At 48.5% G+C, this 22,834-nt stretch overlaps 1 protein-coding gene across 1 annotated transcript in view; it reads right to left on the bottom strand.

Annotated features, from left to right (window-relative positions):
- The window catches only part of LOC138566173 (zinc finger protein 84-like), a 60,500-nt gene extending 37,962 nt beyond the window's left edge, over positions 1-22,538 (bottom strand). Inside the window, exon 1 of the mRNA XM_069643208.1 lies at positions 22,436-22,538. The gene's annotated coding sequence lies outside the window, so the exon portion shown is untranslated. The remainder of the gene's footprint in view (positions 1-22,435) is intronic.
- Between the last annotated feature and the right edge of the window lie 296 nt (positions 22,539-22,834).

The raw sequence follows: 22,834 nt of genomic DNA, 5'->3' as shown, positions 1-22,834 counted from the left end.
TCCCCCAGAAGCTCACTGTCTCTAGAGCTCTGGTTCTCACTAGGCTGGACTACTGCAACAGCCTCTTTCTAAATCTGCCCGCTTCTACTCTCTGCCCTCTGCAACTCATCCAGAATAGGACTGCGAGACTTGTCCTTGGCCTCAAGCCCAGGGATCTTATCTCTCCAGCACTGAAATCTCTTCATTGTCTCCCTGTGCCTGCAAGGATTAAGTTCAAGACCCACTGCATTGTACACAAGGCCTTCTGGGGTCTGGGTCCTCAATGCCTCCAACTCTCTCTTCGTAAATACCTTTCTACTCCAGCTATTCGCTCTTTCACCTTCAACTCCCCCAGGGTAAGTCGCTTCTCTAAGCAACAAGTTGGTGGAAGATCTCTTTCTTCGGCTGGGGCCTCCCTCTGGAACAACCTCCCTGCCTCTCTGAAACTTGAGGAGAGCCATCTCTGGTTCTAGAAGCACCTCAAGACCTTCCTTTTTGCTTCTGCGTTCGCTCTTCCTCTCCCCTGCTGATCCCCTGTCTGATACTACACTGGTCACCGGGCTACCCTCTGATTTCGGGCCCAGGTCCCTGCCCGTCCAGTTGCACACACACACTGCCTCCTGGCATCCCTTGTACTTGGGTTTGTATCTGTAACACTACAGTTCCATTACCGGCACTTATTGGACACCCGCTGTCATGGTCATGAAGTCAGGGGCACAGACATGCAGTGGCCGCATGCACAGGAGACCTGGGTGGACACTGTCCTGGCGCCTTTGGCGCCAGGCTCATGAACAAAAGTAAACAAGAACATCCATTTAACAACAAAAAGCTTTTATTATGGACATAGCACTTCAGATGCATTAACCTTGAACATTCCATCCATTAAGCAGGATGCATTAACCTTGAACATTCCATCCATTAAGCAGCCCCAAGTGTATTCTTGGGTGTGGCTGCTAATGGATTGCCTTCGCACGTGCTCACTCTCTAGGAGTGGCAGGGTGTGGCTGGTAAGCCGGCCCTAATGGGCGTGCTCACGATCTCAGCTATATAAGGTGCCCTGATCCTCAAGACAGACGCTTCGTGTTATTCTGCACTTGCAAGCAGCAGAACGCTCACCGTCGCCTGAGGTCAGACTTACCTTTGAAGATTCTGCTTCCTGGACATCCTGCTTCCTGCCAGCATACTTACCAACTGGGGGAAGCTGTTCTTACCTGTACATCTCTTAGGCGAACCAAGTATTCATCTTTACACTTTCCGGAACGCCGATATCTTCATCTTGGCACCGCAGCACGACACACTCCATCGTTGACAGCAGTGCCTGCTAGGAAAAAACAGAAGACCAGGTTAGACATCGAAAAAACTGTCAGTTTAAGGTTGCGCTTCGCCATACTTCGCGCTTTTCGATAAACCATCACTTACCTGCTGTTGAACATTGCGGTAGCATCCATCTTCCATCCGGCCACGTCTCGCATCTCACAGCTGCATTGAAGCCGCATTTCCATCTAAGGGAAGAAAACAGAAGAGAGACATTATTGTGGGGATAAATAGGAGCAACATATAAGGACATTAAACAGAACGAACAGCATCACAAGAGCTCACAAAAGACTTACCAATCATAAGGAGAAGCATAGTCACAGCTGGACTGTCCTAATACTTATCAGGGATCAGTAACGGAACTAGATCCCATTCCACACGCCCCTGCCAGAAGTAGCAGGACGGAGAGCTTATCTTCCATAATTCACAGGTGAGCTTTATGGGCTGGCATATGCTCACAGAAACCGTACTTTGGGGTGAAGGGTTCGAGAGGTACAACAATCACAGATTGGTGCACTCACACACTTATCTCCACGCAGGAGCAGTATCACCACGTACCACCGCTCACAGCTTTTCTACTGAGGGAGAGGCCTGAAGGGGGTGAATCAAGTTCAGGGAGGGCTGCAACCGTGCCCAACGCCTCCGCAGAGACCAGATGAGCGTAATACCCACTGTCTGCACTTACCCTTGACTTGCCACCTGCTGGCCACACTTTTGGTATTGTTTGAGCCCATGTACAGCACTGCCCTCCTCCACCTCCCGTGGCACTATACCCCTCCCGTCTGCCCTGCACTTACGCAATCTCAATGTCACTTGGCCTAGTAAGATCGTTGTCTCTGCCCTCCCTCTGTACTCCCTCCCCTTCCTTGCCTCGTCGCACCTTGAAACACTTTGTATAGGCGCGTTATGAATGCCATATCAAATCACATCCTTGGAGCAGTTGTGTAAAAGAGCCACTTTGCCATCCTTGAAGCTGTTGTGTAAAAGAGCCACTTTGCCATCCGTGAAGCAGTTGTGTAAAAGAGACACTTTGCCATCCTTGAAACAATGTGTAAAAGAGACTCTTTTCCATCTGTGAAGCAGTTGTGTAAAAGAGACACTTTTCCATCTGTGAAGCAGTTGTGTAAAAGAGACACTTTGCCATGCGTGAAGCAGTGTGTAAAAGAGACACTTCGCCATCTGTGAAAGTGGTATAAACGAGCCACTTTTCCAACCGTGAAGCAGTTGTGTAAAAGAGAGACTTTGCTATCCGTGAAGCAGTTGTGTAAAAAGAGTCACTCTGCCATCTTTGAAGCCGTTGTGTAAAAGAGACACTTTGCCATCCTTGAAACAGTGTAAAAGAGACACTTTTCCATCCGTGAAGCAGTTGTGTAAAAGGACACTTTGCCATCCTTGAAACAGTGTGTAAAAGAGACACTTTGCCATCCTTGAAACAGTGTCTAAAAGAGCCACTTTGCCATCTGTGATACAGTTTTGTGAAATAGCCACTTTTGCCAGGCAGGAGAAACATTCTTGCCCTTCTTAAGGAATCATTGTTTGGAAAACAACATTTTTCATCGTCTTTCTTGAAATAATCCAGGGGAAGGGAACTACCCTCTGGATCTAAGGATGTTTCCTTGGAAGAAACTCTTTTTGTTAGACTTTTCTCCATTTGAACCCTTTTTGGGCTAAACCTAAATCAAAAGACACTTTTCATTACACTTTTTAGTTGTTTATCTCTAGTGTGAGGGTCAGATAGGTTTTGGACACAAGGACGTGGACAGAAGGACAGTATATATAATTTTGATGCCGAGACACCTACTGATCTTTAGTTTTAGTTTCCTAGGCAGGGAAACTCTTTAGGATAGGGACAGAGGCCTTTATCCAACTCCTTTACCTTTAATAAAGATGTCTGATGTTGAAAACACTACCACTTTGAGTCCGCCTCTCATTTCTGACCCCTCTCAACACTCATAAAAATGATTCTTGTTGACCTCTAAGTTTGTGTCTCTTTCTCTGACACTCTTCACAGTACTCTCACTGCACGTCTGCTGGCTGTTCCATCATGGATGCATTCTCATTATTTCCACTTTTACACCTCCAAAACAGAGGTTCGATTTTCCATGATTGCACTATTCCTTCCTCTCTCCCTCTGCCATCTTCTTTCCCCTCTCCACTATTCCTACTGCTCCCATCTCATTTCCCCTCTCTACTATTCCTCTCACCCTCTGCAATCTCCTTTCCACTTTCTATTATTCCTCTCTCCCTCTGTCATCTCTGCACCCATCTCCACTATTGCTACTCTTCACCCTTACCTCTGCCATCTCCTTTCCCCCTTCTATTCCTACCTCTCTCCCTCCCCCTCTGCCATTTCCTTTCCCGTCTCTAATATTCCTACCTCTCGCATGCCCTTTTCCATCTCCTTTCCCTTCTCCACTATTCCTACCTCTCTTCCTCCCTCTGCAATCTCCTTTCCCCCTCTACTATTGCTACTCATCACCCTCCCTCTGCCATCTCCTTTCCACTCTACTATTCCTACCTCTCCCCCCTCTGCCATCTCCTTTCCCTTCTCTAGTATTCATACCTCTTTCCCTCCCTCTGCAATCTCCTTTCCCCTTGCCACTATTGCTACCCCTTGCTCTCCCTCTGCCATCTCGTTTCCACTCTCTACTATTCCTACCTCTGCCATCTCCTTTCCCCCTCTCCAATATGTCCACCTCTCTCCCACCTCCCTCTGCCATCTACTTTCCCCTCTCTATTCCCCCTCTGCCATCTCCCTTCCCCTCTCTAGTATTCCTACCTCTCTCCCTCCCTCTGCAATCTCCTTTGCACTCTTTACTATTCCTACCTCTCACTCCCTCTGCCATATCCTTTCCCCTCTCTAATATTTCTACCTCTCTCCCTCACTCTGCCATCTCCTTTCCCCGCTCTAGTAGTCCTACCTCTCTTCCTGTGACATCTCCTTTCCCCATCTCCACTATATTCCTTTTTTGAAGTCTGCCTGCAATCTTGAGTCCTTTTTTATTCTAAACTTTCCGTTTCAGCTTCAATATTTCTAATATTTCTTCAACTTAACTTTAGAATATTCACAAATGCGGCGCATTCCTCATCTTTCACATCACAAGACGTATTTCCAGACTGGTCTTTGCTTATTTCTGCCATCGTTGTGCTCTTCTAATTGGCATTCAGGCCTATCCACTTGCTCCCTTGCGGTGCATTTTTAACTCAGCCATCCCTATCCTATTCAGTCTCTCCTCTCACACTTCTATCTCCTCTTCTATCCAGTCCATTTGTTGGTTTCCCTTTAAATCGCATCTTCTTTTTCATTTTCTCTGCATTGTCTTTATTGTTCATGGCTTGACTCCATCCGATGTTTCTACTTTTGTCTCAATCTATGTCCCAGCTCACACTTTATATTGTTAAACACTTATTCTCCTGTTAGTTCCTATGCCTTCCCGGTTTCCATTCTTTTTAATGAATTAAACACAAACATTGCAGGGGTCGAATTTAGGATTGGATAAGCAGGAGCTAAAGGCATCTCCTGGATACCTCAGTGACCAGGAGCTACCACTGGGGAACAAGGAGCTAGTACATAGCATTCCGCACATAAGATGCCCACTTATTATTTGGTCTATTACTTATGACTCTTTATGGTTTAAGTTTTGTATAGCTGTGTCCTAAATGCACAAAATGAAATTCACATAAGTGCGTTTGTTCAGCATCAGCTGGAGCCAAAAGTAGCTCCCAGTAGCTATTGCCGACAAGTTAAGCAGGTTCTTCTAGGAGACAAGCAGGAGCTAAATAGCTCCCAGCTACCCTCAATTTCGACTGTCTGTGTTGGAAAACTTTGCTTCTTGCCATTAGGTCTTCCCCAACTCTTTCCATATTCTGCTCTACTCTTAAAGCTCACCTGCTCCCTTTCCATCTGTAACTACAATATTTAATCATTTTGTCAATATTTGGATTACTTGGCAGCTCACACAGTCCCTAAGGGCGTGGGGGGCAATAGAGGGGCAGTTGGCATAGTGGGCTGTCCCTTTGGCCCTCAGGTTGCCTCCACTCCCCTGTAGGGGAGGCTGGAAACAGGGGGGCAGAACCTGTTAGGGACGGACAGCTGGAAGAAACCCTTTCCGGCCCACAGGGTCTTGTATAACCCATCCGCACCGAGATACTCAACTTTGTTGTTTGGTGGCCAGGATGATTTGTCAAGGATTCGGAGGATAAGGTGAGGGTGGACACATTTAATGCAGAACCTCGCCGGGACCTGCGTTGCCCGGTTGTACCTCCACCGCCGAGCCTGCCATATGGCATATGTGTGATGCTGTAGTCGGCTCTTTAATGCCCTGCCGCCTGGTTCTGTTAGTACCCCGGCCATGGCACGCCTCGGTCAAAGGGGGCAGCAACATATGTGTGCTTGGTAGCTGGGGTTCACCTCGATGCGCCCGGCAAATGCCTGGATAGATCTAACAATAAATTCCCCGTTTAGCCCCAGAAAGCGGAGTAGCTTAAGGTGTAGGGGTGATACCTTTGAAGCGGGCGGTAAGGGATCTAATCCCGGATACATGGACTCGCTCTGCCGGTGACATCACACGTAGGGAGCCAGCTTTAAGGAGAAGAAGGCTATGCTTAGATTTCTCAGCCATTACAATAGTGCAATGGTTGGGGTTTTGTTTTCTGAGCTCGGAATGCCCAAAGCAATATATGGGCATTCAAGGATGATTTCTGGTTGTTTTTTTTATTTTAAACGACTGTGATCATGCCACTTACAATAGCACAGTGGCTAGGTGTTGGGGAGAGAACCGCAATACAGCACATTTGAAGTGTAAAGAGTGCTCCAGACGTTGAATGGGCAGGAGTTAAGTCCTGCAATTTGCGATTCTTCCCTTTCCACTCCTAAAGGAATCCCTTTATCAGGTTTGCAAAGAGTTAGTAAAAAAAATGCCCAGAGTTCGGGATGCCCCAGTCGCTTCTTCTGCAACAATGGTGGGGTTTATTTAATGGAATAAAGCTACTAGTAGAGGGCCCTTGCTGCCATGTAAAGACTGCTTTAATTGCAGTGCTCGTGATTAACAAAGAGTATCAGTATGTTACTAATGCTAACTCCAATTAGCTGCTACTCCACGTCTTCACAAGGCTGTGCCAGCAGTGCTATTGAACATAACACTGAGCGATGGCGTCAGGCCCTGGCAACTTTTCCAGCAATTATGTTCTGTTATTTGTATAGTGCCCACTGCCATGGATACAGCTTCAAAGCGCTGTGGGTTAGAAAGCCCTTCCTGGTAGTACATGGAGGAGAGTGCACTGGGGAAGAAAAGGACTACGGCCAAGCTCTACAGCCCAAAGTGGCACAGTCAAAGGGTTTTGGGCTGGTAGTTGATACATGGTGTTTGCAGTGATTATGAGTGTATATTCTAATTCATTGTGATTATCTCCAACAGATGCAAAAGTGTGGGTCACCAGGCATTCGTTTGTGGCGCACGCAGAGAGGAAGGTACTACAGCGTCTCTCAGGAGGGTGGTGAAGTTGGTTTACAGAAAGCAAAATTGGTTTGGCTTGTTGTCTCAGGTATGCTTTGGGCCACCCTGCTGCCCACAGTTGAGAAACACCTGAGGTTGGGTGCAGCTCCAGGTGTCCTAGAGATCCCCCTGCGGGTAATGATAGATGCTGCCCCCTCAGTTAAGAAACACCTGAGGTTGGGCGCGGCTCCAGGTATCCTAGAGATCCTCCTGCGGGTAATGATAGATGCTGCCCCCTCAGTTAAGAAACACCTGAGGTTGGGCGCGGCTCCAGGTGTCCTAGTGATCCACCTGCGGGTAATGATAGATGCTGCCCCCTCAGTTAAGAAACACCTGAGGTTATGTGTGGCTCCAGGTGCCCTAGTGATCCACCTGCGGGTAATGATAGATGCTGTCCCCACAGTTAAACACCTGAGGTTGGGCGCGGCTCCAGGTGTCCTAGTGATCCCCCTGCGGGTAATGATAGATGCTGCCCCCTCAGTTAAAAAACACCTGAGGTTGGGCGCGGCTCCAGGTGTCCTAGTGATCCACCTACGGGTAATGATAGATGCTGTCCCCTCAGTTGAGGAACACCTGAGGTTGTGTGTGGCTCCACGTGTCCTAGTGATCCACCTGCGGGTAATGATAGATGCTGCCCCCATGGTTAAGAAACACCTGAGGTTGGGCGCAGCTCCAGGTGTCTTAGTGATCCACCTGAGGGGGTAATGATAGAGCATTTCTGGGAAGGCGTTTACTCTTGCGTCAGATGCAGGACACCATAAGGGCCTTGACTCCGTTGTTGGTAGGAATGGAAATAGTATGGTCTAAGATAATCCCCAGACAGGAATGGCGAGGTGCCCGGTCGGGCAAAGCAGTCGAAAGCTCTAGGCAAATGATAAACAGGACAATGGAAAGTTCATGCAGAGGGAAGGGCTGGGTTTCACCACAATTAGAATTCTTGGGGAAAAGGACCTGGCCAATTATGCACATGATGGGGTGCACCAATTGGCTGAGGGACATGTCCTATTCCTCTTAGACATTTTTGGGAGAACTCTCGAGAGCAGGATGCACAGTGAGGGGAGCGCATGGTGTCTGCACATATAGGTGCAGGGGTCTTGTGGGTCATGGGGGGCAACCCCCAAGGAGTAGTGGAGTATCCGCTTGGCTTAGGTAGTTCTCAAAAGTAAGTATTCGGATAAGGAAGAGGGATGGTGAGACAATGATTGGATCAGGCACTTGCACAATCACTTGGCCTAGTAGGATCGTTCTCTGTTCTCCCCTTGTTCCCCCCCCCGCCTCGCCATACCTTGAAACACTTTATAGGCGTGTTACAAATGCCATATCATATCATTACTGACAGGAACATTCATTCCTCCCAGTCGTACTGTGTCTGTTCCCTCCCGTGTGCTGGAAAGATCCCAAGACTGAGCTAAATAATGTAAAACTGTAGGCTCATGGGAAACAGGCAGGTTATACCTCCCAGAAAGAGCAGGGCCAATAAGAGGAGGAGGCTGGCCCGCAAAGGTTAGTACTGGGACGAGTAGGCCTAGGCGTAATGAGGATTACCGATAAATAATCCGATCATGAAGCCTCGCTCCTGCATTCACCCCCAGATAGCTGTCCTGGAGCCGTATGCCACATGCAACAAGCTATTCGCCCCAGTCACATTCCGGGAAAGCACTTTTAAATATACCTTTACAGAGTCCGCATCTGCTTGGTGGTTTTCATTGTCCAGGGGAGAAGGCGGCTTGCTATCAACACCATCGAGTCAATCTACCACTTCTTTGCTCAGTGCAGCTGGCGCAGATGGTAGTATTTATTGGACTTGTTACAGTGCAGTTTGACAGGGGTGCACTGGGGTGTATAGAAACTGAAGTACATAAAGGTAGATAAGATAGATCTAAACTATATTGATAAGAGGCCCTCAAGCAGGTCTTGATCCTTCAGTGTGATTTGAATAAAATCTGTATCACCCTTCGGCATCCCAGTGGATGCATTTATTTACCAGTGAAGATTGCGTTTCGTAACTAGCTCGCCTCAATCTTGGGACATCATACAGGTAAACATCTCAACCTTTCCTCCTTCTTAGTGGGTTCCCCCCGTTTATAGCAAAATTCCCAACAAAACCCAGCACCCGTCGATTGCAATTAAGAGGGTCATTAAAAATGTTAGGTTGGTCAACCATACCTTTGATCCTATATATTAGGTCGGGGGGGCAGCCAACAGAGGTAACAGGGTGCCACTTACTCTATCACAGTCTACAGGACCCGCTCTCTAAGGGCTAGCAAAACAAGTGCCCCCAGGAGGCACCTCAGGTCTGACTCTCCCTTCGGCCAAAGGAGCTCTAGGCACACTTTTGTTAAATTGGCGATTATGCAGAGGCTTCTTTTTCCCCCGGCTCACTGGTTGCAGCAGTAGGCAGATCCTGTTTACTGCTTGCCAAGGCTGGCGCTGCCTCCTGCATCACCCCAATCTCAATAATTGTGGACAGTCTGTTTACAACGCTCTTCAGTAGGTTTACTTCTTTAATAGTGTTGGATAGAGAGGCCAGTATTTCTTGATGGCACGTACAGTCAGTTGATGTAGTCTTACTGCCAAGTGATCTGCCCAAAGGCTTCTGCTTGGACATCGCTACGACCCCTCTAGTAATTAGGCTAGTTGACTGTGCCTTCAACTGTTGAATGGCTTTCCCCCCACCCTACATCCCCCCCCTTGCCCAGTTGATCGAGTCATCCTGTGCTCCAACCGCTTTGCTCAAAATATTAAAACGGTTTGATAAAAGGAATATCAGTTACCAGAGGTACAGCATCAGAGGTTGTAGGTAACGTCGACATCTTTAGCACCTCAAAAGGAGATACACAGGCAGGTTGATTGCAAACAGTTAAGATAGGACAATGTGGACGCTCAACGTGATCAGTGGCCATTCATTGTAAAATATCTGTGCCATCTCCTGCTTTGTGAATCTCTTAAACCTCCAACACCTCCCAATCCTGATCTTTTTGCAAAGCAGCAATGCCGCTGTTGGCTAGGAACCCTTCTCGGGAGCGGTTGTAGATGTTAACTGGGGAGGGGGAAATGAGGTGGCATTCAATAGGATCCCTGCCCGGTCAGTTGTTCAGACTGGGATGGGATGACAGAATTCCTGCCTTCAGTTTGAGTAAAGGGATTCACTACCTTATACTCCTCCAATGGGTCGGCTTTTCCATCACCCCGCTTAATACCCATTTCCCATGATACGATCTTAAAGACAGTGTTAGCACTAGAACCAGTCTCCAATGGGTCAGATTGAATTGGGGACATTTGTAAAGCATTTGGGTTCACACTGCAATTAGTGGTCAAAGGGCAGCTTGTAATTGGCCCTGCTGTATTAACAGCATCATTGGTGTCGATTGGTTCTATATCACCCAGAAGATCTTTTATCTCGGTTATTAGGACATTTACCGGGGATACTGGATTGGCTGTTTTCCTTTTTCCCATATCTAGTGCGGGTGATGCAGAGTGATATCAATATAAAACTAGTCAACAGTATAAACACAATAACATGTATACACATGTTAATGCAAATTAGTACTGACTATGCAAATCAAACAAAATCTATACAAATTGTTACGAGTCTGGGAAAGTCTGGCAGGATTAATAGAAGGATATGCACTCAGCAATGTCAATACAAAACTGTTCAGCGATGTCCTACACAGATCTGTACTATACTAGCCCAGCAATATTTATGCAAAATACTGCAAAATGCTGATGGTCTGTGCAAATCCAGTAATATTTATGCCAAGTTCCACAAGTCTGAAAAATGACTGCAAAGCCTGTGCAAAGCCAGCAATATACTGCAAGTCTGTAAAAATCAAGCAGTGTTTGTGCAAAAAGGCAGATCTAGCAATACAAATACCTAAGCCTGTACAAAGCTATGCAAAATTTAGCAAGGACGGTGTAGTCTTTTTCGGATGCAAAAGAAGCAGGATATAAAAAATGAAAGCTGTACCGCACACCTGTCTATGATGAACAAGTGGGCAGCGCAGATATTGGTTGCATTAAAATCACTTCCTGAAAACCGATGTAAACCATAACTCAAAGTTTGCTGGGAATGACAAGGGCGGGAAGCGAAAAGCATGCAGACTGGGCCATACGCTAGTCCTTTCAGTTCAGTATGTGCTCCTTCGATTAGAGTTGGTTATAACGCTTACCGAGTCAGAAGCAAGTCCGTCACAGGTCTGTTCCTGTGTTGTCGCATCGTGGCCGATGTTCTCCTTCTACAGAAAAGCACTGCTGCCGCTAACTGCCACAGACAGCAGTGCCCTTTCCCCAGCAGGCTTACGCCGCAAGGGCGAGCCCGCTTAGGTTTTGAAGGTGAAGGGGCTGCTTCCTCCTTCCTCCCCTGGGGGGTGTGGCCAACTTCAACCGCGTTCAACGGTACCTGGCTTGCAGCTCACAGCGCAGACAGCAGCGTCCTTTCCCCGGCGGTCCAAATGATCATCCTTGACAGTGCTGAAATTGCCAACATGCTTTGACCATGATTTGCAAAAACAGAAGATTCTGCCATTACTGTGTTCATAACCTACATCAAATCTCAGCCTCAATATCTAACAAGAATAGATTTCATTGGGGATGTGTACAGGCCCGACAGCTTGAACCGTGACACATGCAGTAAAAGGGGAAAAGGATTTCCGAAAAAAAATAGAACCAAGAAATGGCCATCCTAAAAATTGGCAGGAGTTTCTCCTGTTTTATGAAACTAAGACTAGATTATTCTCTTTTTTTGTCCAAAACCTTAACAGCTATTGACACGAAAAAGCAGGTAATTGCTACAAACAGTATCAATGTTCTTTCTGTAAATCAAGAGATCTTGGGACTGGCTACATGTTCACTCGAAGAAGCCGACACTCGCATCCGACCCGATTTATGTGATGCTGTGGAACAATGATATATCCTATCTGAGGTTTATTTTAAATTTGTATGATGCCTATACAGAAGTGTTTCCAGGCGCCACAGGACAAGAAGGGGGAGGGGTAACATGGGATATCATACGAAAAGCAGAAACAAGAAAAAAGAGACAGTTATACTGGCCTTGTTACAATCCTACTATGCAAGTACTAAAGGATAAGTGCAAGCGGAAAAGATGGGGGAGAAGTGCGATAGTCGGGGGACCCTACGAGCGGTGAGGGCAAGTGCTGTAGCAGGCCGGGGTGGTAAGTGCCAGGGGCGAGGGGGGGAAATGTAGTGGGCAGGTGGACTGTGTGGGGATAGTAGTTCTACAGATAAGGGGTGTATGAGCCACTTTTACTCCCTAAAAATAGGCAAATACTCCCAAAAAATAAAAAATGGGAGTACAAATATTCCCAACAAAAAATGGGAAACAGACACATATGACCTTGTGCTCCATGGATATATATGGATCAGCAGTGCAACCTAGTACCACAGGAAGAAATTGCTATTACAGCCTGATGGGAAGACGTAAACATGTATCTTTTAATCAGACCATCCACCTTATGGCGATTTTGCGATTTGCAAAAAAATTGCAAAATTTGCCATTTCCCCGCAATTGCCGCTATAAATCATTAAATGAGCGCGAAAAAGACACGTTAGCTTAGTGTGTCTTTTTTCGCACTCATTTAATGATTTAGAGCGAACACAGCTGACTGCTGATTGCAGCAGCTTGAGGGTTAACACCTCCGGCTCTGCGTTGCAGGCCCAGGATTGGGGGGAGGGTCACGCAGGCCTGGGAGCTGCACAGCATTTGGCTGTGACCCCAGACACCTCCAAGGCTCTTTGAGTGCCCGCCCTGCCGAGCTGACAGAGTTGGTGAAGCGTAGCCAGGTAAGCACTGGCCTGTCCGCTCATCTGCCCCCAACTCAGAGCACCCAAAGAGGCCACTGGACTGTTTTCATTACTGGCGCTCGACAGGAAAGTAAATTACTTTCCTGTCGAGTGCCGGAAAAGAAAGCATAAACTTAATGCTTTCTGCCGCTCGTCTACAATTGGTATCATGCAGCCCAGCCTCAAGGCTGGGCTGCATGATACCAATTGAAGACTCTCGTAGCTGTATTAATTTCAAATTGCTTTACAATTATTGTAAAGCAATTTGAAATCAAGGCTGGGCTGCATGATACAAACGCTCGTAGCTGTATTTGTTTCAAATTGCTTTACAATTATTGTAAAGCAGTTTGAAACGAATACAGCTACGAGAGTCTTCAATTGGTATCATGGGCTGCATGATACCAATTGTAAAGCAATTTGAAAACGAATACAGCTACGAGCGTTTGTATCATGCAGCCCAGCCTTGAATCAAGGCTGGGCTGCATGATACAAACGCTCGTAGCTGTATTCGTTTCAAATTGCTTTACAATTATTGTAAAGCAATTTGAAATGAATACAGCTACGAGAGTCTTCAATTGGAATCATGCAGCCCAGCCTTCAATCAAGGCTGGGCTGTATGACACCAATTACGCACAAAATTGGGTGTTTAAATTTATGAAAGGCAAATGCCATTCGTCCTGTGCAATTTTGGTGGTTATGCAAAGCCAATTTAATGATATATGCTTATTTCACCTTGATATGCTAGTTTCTGATGACATCACATGCCATTGCATTTGTTGATGAGTCCCCCCACTTTAATTTGTAGGACTTGACCCCTGGTATTGTTGTGATGTCATTTCTGTTTGTGGGTGTGTTAAGTCACCATGTGTGGGTGGCATAACCAAGGAATGATGACCACCCAAGAGTTCATTGTTTGGCTAGGTGTTATGGGCTTGCAGTTACTGCCACTGCATTGCCCCTGTGTCTTGGGCCTCACGGATTCCTTCCATGGAGAAGTGTAGAGTTGTTCCCCCTCTCTCCTGGGGTCATAGGACAAGCGAAAAGCAAACCTATGGGCTTCAACCAGGGTTACACTTTTGAATTCAAGCCTATCTGTTTATTTGCTTTCCACTTGTCTGCTGGAAGTAGTGGCGCAGCACCATTTCCATGGAGCTGATCAGGCAATATCCACCCTCCCCCACCACAATCCAAAATGTTAGGCTGTGGTGACTCGACCTGGCTGTCCTACAGAGCGTGGCCAGACAGAACACAACATTTTGTTCCTCACTAACAAAAGCCTTGCAATTACTTGGTTTTAGGCTAAAAAAGATGTTAAATGATATATTTTTCAACATTAGAAAATGCTGCAAAAAACGCAGTTGTGTGCCGCAATTTTTTTCTTTTTTGTGCCGCAAAATTTTCCATTTCATGCCGCAATTTTCTGGAGGGTCTGTTTAATGTGTATTAATAACTAGGTGCAAAGAAATAATTATTACAAAAATATTTTTACTCGCTTATAAAATACTCCTATTGGGAATTGAACTTACATGTTTACACCCTAAAAATCATTTTATTCCCAACTTAAAACAAAGGGAGTTAAATACTCCCACTTCAAAATCTTATCTGGAGCACTGGGGGATAGTCCAGGGAAGGGAGCCCAAGGGCAAGTGCTGGTGAAGGGTAGAGACTGGTGGGGGTGGGCTTGTCCCTGTATTACTCAGAAGGGACCAGGCCCCAGTCACAGTGGCAGGTGGAGAACGTAGCAAGGGAGTGGGAGATGGAAGGCAGAAGAGAAAAGGAAGGCCTTGAGAAGTATCCAGATCTTCAGTAGATCAGGCTCAAGTCTGATGGCGAGAGGGAGGCTGTTCCAGAGGGAGGCGTCAGCCGAGAGAGGGATCTACCACCCACTTGCTGCTTGGAGAAACATCTGACCTTCAGAGAGTTGGAGCCAGAGGACCGAAGGGTTCTGGCTAGACGGTATTTAGGGATGGAAACCTGGATGTAGAGAGGTTGCGCTATACAAATGTAAAAAATAAATAAATATACAAATTCTTTAGAATAGAATCTTGTTTGTTCTTTTCTTTGCAAGGAAGCATAAACAAAGATGACGTTTGCAGTGATTTATGAGTGCATATGCCAAATCCTTGTGATTATCTCCAGCACATGCAAAGGTGTAGGTCATTGGGCATTCGTTTGTGGCGCATCCAGAGGAGGGCAATACAGTGGCTCCAGGGACAGGGGGCAAAGTTGGTTTACAGACAACACATCTGGTTTGGCCCGGTGTCTCAGGGATGCGATGGGCCACCGTGCTGCCCACAGTTAAGAAACAGCTGAGGTTGGGTGCGGCTGCATGTGTCATAGTAATTCACCTGGGGGGGTAATGGTAGAACGTTGCTGGGAAGGCATTTACTCCTGCATCACATACGGTTCCATGTCATTTCATTGAGGGATGTTTTTTCGTGGTTTTTTTTTCCACACCCAATTTATATATTTTTCTAACCCCAGTCCAAAAAATGTGATGAGTTTTTTCAACAAAAAATTTGCGGTAAAAAACCCAGCGAAAAAACATCCTGTGATGAAAAGACGTTGTTCCTCACATACAGGACATCATAAAGGCCTCTGCGCAGTTGTTGGTAGGAATAGAAAAAGAATGGTCTGAGATAATCCCCAGGTGGGAATACCAAGGTGCCGGGTTGGGCAAAGCAGTGGAAAAGTCTCGGCAAATGATAAACAGGACAGAAATGTTAATGCAGAGAGAAGGTGTGGGTTTCATCAGACAGGATGATTGGGGAGAAGGACCTGGCCAATTGCGCACATGATGGGGTGCACCAATTGGCCCAGGGACATAACGTATGTTTCTTAGACATTTTCAGGGCACTCCCGAGAGCAGGATGCATGGTGAGGAGAGCGCATGGTGGATTTTGCTCTGATTACTTACCGGTAATCTTCATTACTCCTAGTACCACTCTTCCTCGTCACAGTACTTCCCTAATGAGGCTCTTGCCTCCGACACAGGACCTTCTTTTATTTCTTTGTATCCCTATAACTCCTCCCCCATACCCATGTCACTCAGTTTCATATTACCAAGCCGGAGCATGGGACATTCCCCGCATGGAGGGTCAGGAGGGTCGTCAGTACTGTGGCGAGGAAGAGTAGGACTAGGAGTAATGAAGATTACAAGTAAGTAATCAGAGCATTACTTCCACTTCCACTCTTCCTAGTCCCAGTACTTACCTCATGAGGTATACCAAAGCAGCAACGGGGAAAAAGGTCCCAATGAGACACAGAGCCAAAAACAGTGCAGAAAAACAAACACCATTAAGAACTCCAATTTCACATCCCCACAGACAAAACTCCAACCCCGAGGTTGGACACAATCAACCTATAGTGGTTGATGGAAATGTTTTGATCAGCCCAGGTGGCAGCCCCACAAATCTCCTGCAGAGAAATCCCCTGTGCATCGGCCCAGGAGGCCGCCAAACCCCTGGTGGACCGTCCCTGAATGTGCGCAGGCACAGGCAGACCAGAAGCCACATAGGCCATGGAGACCACAACACGGATCCATCGGCTAACGGATACCACCGATGCCTCACGCCCAGCACCAGCCGGGCCAAAAGTAATCAGAAGACCATCAGAGTGGCTGAAAGGGGCAGTCCTAGCCAAATACTCCAACACTGCCTGCCGAACATCAATGTTATGCCAAGCCACCTCCTCTGGCGTTTGCGGATCCTGAAAAAAGGCAGGAAGAACCATATCCTGAGAGGTGTGAAACTGAGAAACAACCATAGGGAGAAACTTTGGATCACACCTCAGCACCACAGAGTTCGGCAGCACCCTCAGAAAAGGAGGGAGGGGGGACATAACAGAGCCCCAATCTCCCCAAGTCTACGGGCAGAAGTGATGGCAATAAGAAAGGCAGCATGTCCGATGTTTTATATCAATCTCGGAAATGGGCTCAAAGGGTGGCCCATGAAGGAACCGTAAAACAAGAGGGAGAACCCAAGGGGGAAGCCCTTTATAAGTACAAGGACAGGAAGAAGAAAACAACCCCCGAGCAACTTCCCCACCAACACCTCCCCATCCAAGTGACCATCAGAGTCCACCAAAAGGAATTTAATGGAGGCCCACTGAGAGCGAAGCGTGGAAACTGCCAGGCCCTTGTCAAACCCCTCCTGGAGGAATTGAAGGATAGCGGGGAGGCCAGAACTTATGGGAGGGATCCCAGACCGCCCATACCAGTCCCAGAAAAAGCTCCAATGCCTTCCGTATGCCTAAAGAGAGGAGGGACTAAGAGGATTCATTATGGACTCAACTACAGGACCAAAGAACCCCTGAGATATCAGCCTAACCCGTGCAATAGCCATACTGCCCATTGCATCTGGCGGATCCCCAACCGCAGATTCCCTTGAAGGGGACAAGGCCACTTCGGGACCAGCCAAGGCTCCTGGGACCGAAGCACCAACAGAGAGGGGAACCAACTCCGAGGGGGGGGCCAGAACGGAGCCAACAACAATACAGTCACCCTGGACACTCTGATGCGTTGAACACCCGGGGCAGAAGGGGAGTAGGTGGGAAAGCCTAAATAGACCCTGAGGCCACTGCAAGAAGAAGATCTTGCTGAACATTGACCACCTCCCTGATATGTGAGGCCACCAGGGACACCAGATGCGATCCCCCCAGGTGCCTATCTGAGCAGCCAAGGCATTCAAGGAACAGCCAGAACCCCCTTGGCGGTTGACATATGCCAAGGCCGTCGTATCCTCCGTCCGGACAAAAGTACACCAGAGCTCGGAGAAAGGCACACAACTCTCGCCAATGGGATGATAGACAGCTCACCTCCGGATCCCACAACCCCTGAGCAGAGAGGACCCCAAAAGTAGCACCCCTAAACCCTTCCGCAGGAGTTGGTAGTAAGAGTGGTCACAGGAGGAAGGACCAGGGACACCCCAGCCCGAAGATTCGGAACCCCAAACCACTACAGCCGGCAGACCCGCAGATCTGGTGACACCGGAATCAAAGCCTCGAAAGCTTGAGACGTCGGGAGCCAGTGGGAGAGAAGATAAGACACCAGGGGACGTAGATGAAGACGGGCCCAGGGAACTCGAAACACGCAAGAAGCCATGTGCACCTGTAATTTCAGCAATAGGCGAGCTGAGACATACTGCCTCCTGAGAACCCTGCCCAGAACAGCCAGCAAGCGACAGACCCTCGCTAGGGACAGGAACACCCCCCCATCCTGGTGCAACCTGTGCCACAATAAAAACTAGATCCTGAGAAGGCTCCAGGTGAGACTTCTGCCAGTACACCAGGAAACCCCAGTCCTTCAACGCCTGGAATACCAATCGGAGCTGAGCCATGACAGTCTGCCGGCAGGACACTTCCAATCGTTCAGGTAGGGAAAAAAAAATCTGAATGCCCTGCGGACGTAAATGCACCACCAGGGGAGCCACCAGCTTGGTGAACACCCTGGGGGCCGATCGCAGTCTGAAAGGGAGCACACTGAACTGAAAAAGTTGGGATTCCACCGCAAATCGGAAGAACTTCACGTGCCAGGGACAGAGAGCCACGTGGCAATAAGCATCCTAGAGATTCAGAGACGCCATCCAAACCCCCTTGAATAACATTGGAAGAAAGTTCTGTAAAGTTTCAATTTTTAAGTGTTCCTTCTGGAACGAAGCAGTTCAGGGCTTTGAGGTCCAAAATCAGGCGATACTTCCCCAAAGGTTTGGGGACAAGGAACACCCGACAGTAGAAACCCTGACCCTGAACAGGGAGAGGAACGGGCATGATGGCGCCTTCAACATCAACTCGGAGAGAGCAGTGCCCATGGCCAACCTCTTGATCCGTGACCTGGGAACCTATCAGGACTCACCAGCCTCGGCGTCTGCCTCCTGTGCTTCCCTCACATTCCCACAGAAAGAGGGCTCCTCCTCACTTTTGGCCAGCGTCCTGGTTTCCATCGAAAACATTGGCCAGGAAGTCTGCGTTGCGTTCCAGCTGGGAGTTGCTAGGGAAACGCTGGAACGCAATGCGTCGCTGCAGGCAATCCCGGAAGTGGACATCACGGCTCCAGTGTTCCTCCGTCGGATAAAAACGGCCATGTTTCAACGCACCATGCTTCTGATTAAGTTCATTAGCTGGTGTGTTTTCTTGTCACTTCTGGATCTTTTGGACATTTGACCCCTTGGCTTTGTACTACGGACTGCTCCTGCTTTCGTTTTTGTCACTGGCACTGCTCCCATGGTTTTTGACCCGCTTTTGCTGCAAGGACTGCTTCTGTCTTTGTTTTGTCTCTGGCACTGCTTCCACAGTTCAGACCAGGATTGGTACTTTCCTTGCAGTCCTTTTGTGTTACGCTACGCTCCACAAACTACTATTGACCTGCTTCTCGTCTGGAATACCATTATTTTGCTGGAACAATCTACTCAAGGAAACTGCTGACAGAGACTAGAGACTTGGTTTGGGCATCTCTATAGGCGTCCTCGTGCCGTCGGAAATAGGTCCCTTTGGATTGTTTTGTGACTCTATGGATTTCCATTCCAGGACATTTCCCTAAAAGGGGAGATTCTTCATTTCAGGAACTTAAATAATACGGGTAAGAAACATTTCAAATAGAATTCTGTTACTTGGTTGACTATTGAATTGACACTCATCATTGGGGTTTGTGTGTTTAGGGAGGATTACTGGCCCACTGTTCCAGACTATCTACACCCTAAATTCAGCTCTTGATACAGAGAGGTGAGCCCTCTTACCCTACTTTGTTTTACTGTCCTTACTGCTTGTATTATTCTAATCTGTGGTCTTGTTTGCAGCCAGCGGTGTTCCAGTTGTGTCCTCCCTTCTTTCTATTAATAGACTGCTCTGCTGTGCATATTTGACTATTAGAGTGGTACATTATTAGGATGAACTCGTCCCCTACACGACTTGTTCAAGGTATCAGGACCAAGTTCTTACTGTGGGTCATGTAAGACAGTTCTAACAGAACCACAGGCCGAACCATGCAATGCTGGACAGGAGGAGATAGGAAATGCACTCGACAACCCCTCCAAACTGTGTCCAGAACCCAGGAGTTGGAATACCCCCTTACACATACTGGAGAAAAAAATAACTGCCGGAGCCGCCAAAAGGCATGTCAAAACTGCCAGGACTTAGGTGCTGGCCCAGGACGCGAAGAGCGTGGAGGACCCTGACCCCCCCCGCTCTCTGAAAAGAATGTGATGAGGAGCCAGGGAAAGACCTACTGGACACTGCACCAGCACCAAAGGAAGACCTCTTGGCCGTTGAAGGAGGCTTGCATCGAAGTTTGTCAGCATGTTTGTCTGCCCTAAAAAAACTTTGAGCACCTTACCCCCAAGGGAATCCCTAAAAAGCCTGGACCCATTCAAAGAAAGTTTCAGGGCAGCCACCCTCTGAGGCCCATCAGTTTTCCAGTCCCTTAGGTGCACATGCCTCTGGGCAGACACCAGCCCCCATGGCCATGGCTGAAGCCCGCACCCCAATATAAGCCAGAATAGACAAAAGTTCAACCTGTCTCTGCATGTCCGATAGCAAAGGGGCAGAATCAGAACCTTCATTGACAGCCTTCTTCAATTTCCTGAAAACCACTTAGCATCGTTTCAGCCGTGTAGGAACCGTAGACATTCGCCCTAAGGGCCATAGGCGCCCCTGCATGAACTTTCTTAAGGCTGGAATTAACCCGGCAGTCCACTGGATCCCAGACGGCCGCTTCCTCGGCTGATAATGTGGAGCAACCCACCAGGCTGGCAAGGATATTGCCGATTTTAACAGGATCAGACAGCAAAGTCTTGCCCTTCAATGGGTAAAGTATGGACATGAAGCGGGGCATTTGCAATTTTCTCCGAGTCACGCCATTCCTGAAGGATTTTATCCTGGAAATCAGAAACCAATGGCAACCCCAACCTAGGGGTAAGTCCATACAGGCGAATAGAAGGGTCAGCCCCCTCCACTGGTACCAAGGGCTCTGAAAACCCCATGCAATCCCCAACATGAGCCAGCATCTCCTCCACTCCCTCTCTGTCGATGTACTTCCTCTTCTTGTTCCTCTTCGGCTGATGCTGAAGAGAACAAGATTCAGTGCCAGAAGATGAAGAGGAAGACAGGCGCCAGCGCTTGTGTCCACGTGCATGCCTCATCCCATGATGTTTATCAACTCCTGCCTGGATAGGGAAAACCGCTTAGCCTTCTTCTTTCGCCATCTGCAGACCACAGTAGAAGAGGAAGATGACGAGGAAGAAGACAGGACCAGATGCCTGCTCTTCGTGGAATGGTTACCCATCGTGTATTCACAGAAACAGGTGACCAACGGATGCCCAGGCCTCTCAATTAATGGAAAACGAAATGCCAACCAGCCGTTAGAAATGCCTGCCCTCTAAATAATGGCCAGCTAATCAATGGAAACCCATCACTCCCAATGGCAACCCCACTCACGGCACCAGAGGAGGAGCCCACCCGCCTCCGGAGCAACGTGGAGAGAGAGACCAACACAAGCTGTAAAGCTGCTCATAGCGTTTAGGAGGAAAATATCACCAACAGAGAGAGAGGAGCCAGCCGACTCCCGCTTCAGCTGCAGAGTCCCTTCCCCAAAACTCCTTACCTGCACCCGGGCCCGCTTCTCCAGGACACTGGTCGGAAAACCCTGCGCTGGCCATAGCCTCGCTGAAGCCAGGCGAGGCATCATACTCCACCGGGTACCAAGCCCCGCAGGGAACCCAGGAGTATCGCTGCACCTGAGGAAGCCAAAGGCCCCGCCACACAGCCCCACCAGGGTGCCAGCAATCGTCGCTCCCCACCGCCCTGTGCCGGGAAAAAAAAGCCCAACCTGCCGGAGGTTGGAAAAATTAAACTGAGTGACATGGCTATGGGGGAGGAGTTATAGGGATAAAAAGAAATAAAAGAAGGTCCTGTGTCAGAGGCAGGGGCCTCATGAGGTAAGTACTGGGACAAGGAAGAGTGGACGTGGAGGTAATGTATGTTGTCTGCAAACGTAGGTGCAGGCAGAGCCGGCCTTAGGGGGGGGCAGGCCGGGCAACCGCCTTGGTCGCCACGCCCCCCAGGGCGCCATTAGCCCCTGCCACACAAGCTCCGGTGAGTCTTTCAAGGGCTCCCCCGAGCTGGCGTGGTGGTAGAAGACGTGGCAGGCGCCGCATTGTCATTGAATGCACCCGCAGCGGCGGGCTTATACAATGACAATGTGGTGCTGACTGCTGACGCGCCCTATTTAACCACCTCGCCGGAGCGAGGTTAAAAAAAAAAAGTGGCCCATCCTGGCCCCGCCCCGCATTAACCAGGAGTGCTGGGGGCGCCAATTCGCCCAGGGCGCTGCTGCCCTTAAGGCCGGCCCTGGTTGCAGCGGCCTTGTGGGTCCTGGAGGGCCAGCCCCCAAGCAGTAGTGGAGTATCTGCTTGGCTTAGGTAGTTCTCAAAGGTAAGTACTGTGATGAGGAAAAGGGATGCTGAGGCAATGACTGGATTACTTACAGTAACATTCATTCCTCCTAGTTATACTCCCTCTGCTCCCTCCATTGTGGCAGAAGGGTCCCATGACCTGGCTAAACAATGTAAAACTGTAGACTGATAGGAAGCAGGGAGGCTATACCTCCCAGAAGGAGCAGGGCCAATAAGAAGAGGAGGCTGGTCCTCAAAGGTTAGTACTGGGACGAGGAAGAGTACGCCCTGGAGTAATGATGACTACCGGTAAGTAATCCGATCATAAAGCCTCGCTCCCCGGAAGCTCCTGTATTAACCCCCAGATGACTGTGCTGGAGGCGGATGCTGTGGCCTGCAGCAGTGAACAATGCGCAGGTTTAGAGGGGGGTATAAATGGGGGCTTAAAGATATAAAACTCCCTACCTGGTGCCGTGTGGTCTCTTCACGAGACCCTTCAGATCCACTCATGCAATGGCTGGCGTGCGTGCCCCCTGCCCTGCCACTCCTAATCCTGCAGGGATAGCAGGCTCTGAATCCTAGAGACCGGAAGTGTCAGGGGGAAGCTCTTCCGGGTCTCCAGAGAGGCGGTGCAGACAGGCCCTGTGTCTGTGCAGCCGCCTGATGTAGCACTTCCGGTTCATTTAGAGCATCTATGCTCAGCCCCCCCTCCTTTTCTCATCGGTCTGGGTTCCTTGCAATGTGTGTGTTCTAAGATGGAGCAAACGTAAGACCCTCCCAAGTGGTGTCTGTCCAGGACAGGGAGACTGGTCAGAAGTCAGACATCACACAAGGAGCCTTTGCACTGAAGCAGTGTCTGTACAG

The sequence above is a fragment of the Ambystoma mexicanum genome, chromosome 2p, assembly GCF_040938575.1.
Source record: "Ambystoma mexicanum isolate Mex_15411 chromosome 2p, UKY_AmexF1_1, whole genome shotgun sequence".
Lineage (NCBI taxonomy): Eukaryota > Metazoa > Chordata > Amphibia > Caudata > Ambystomatidae > Ambystoma > Ambystoma mexicanum.
Note: the sequence above shows the minus strand (reverse complement) of the source record. Positions and strands in the feature narration are given on the sequence as shown.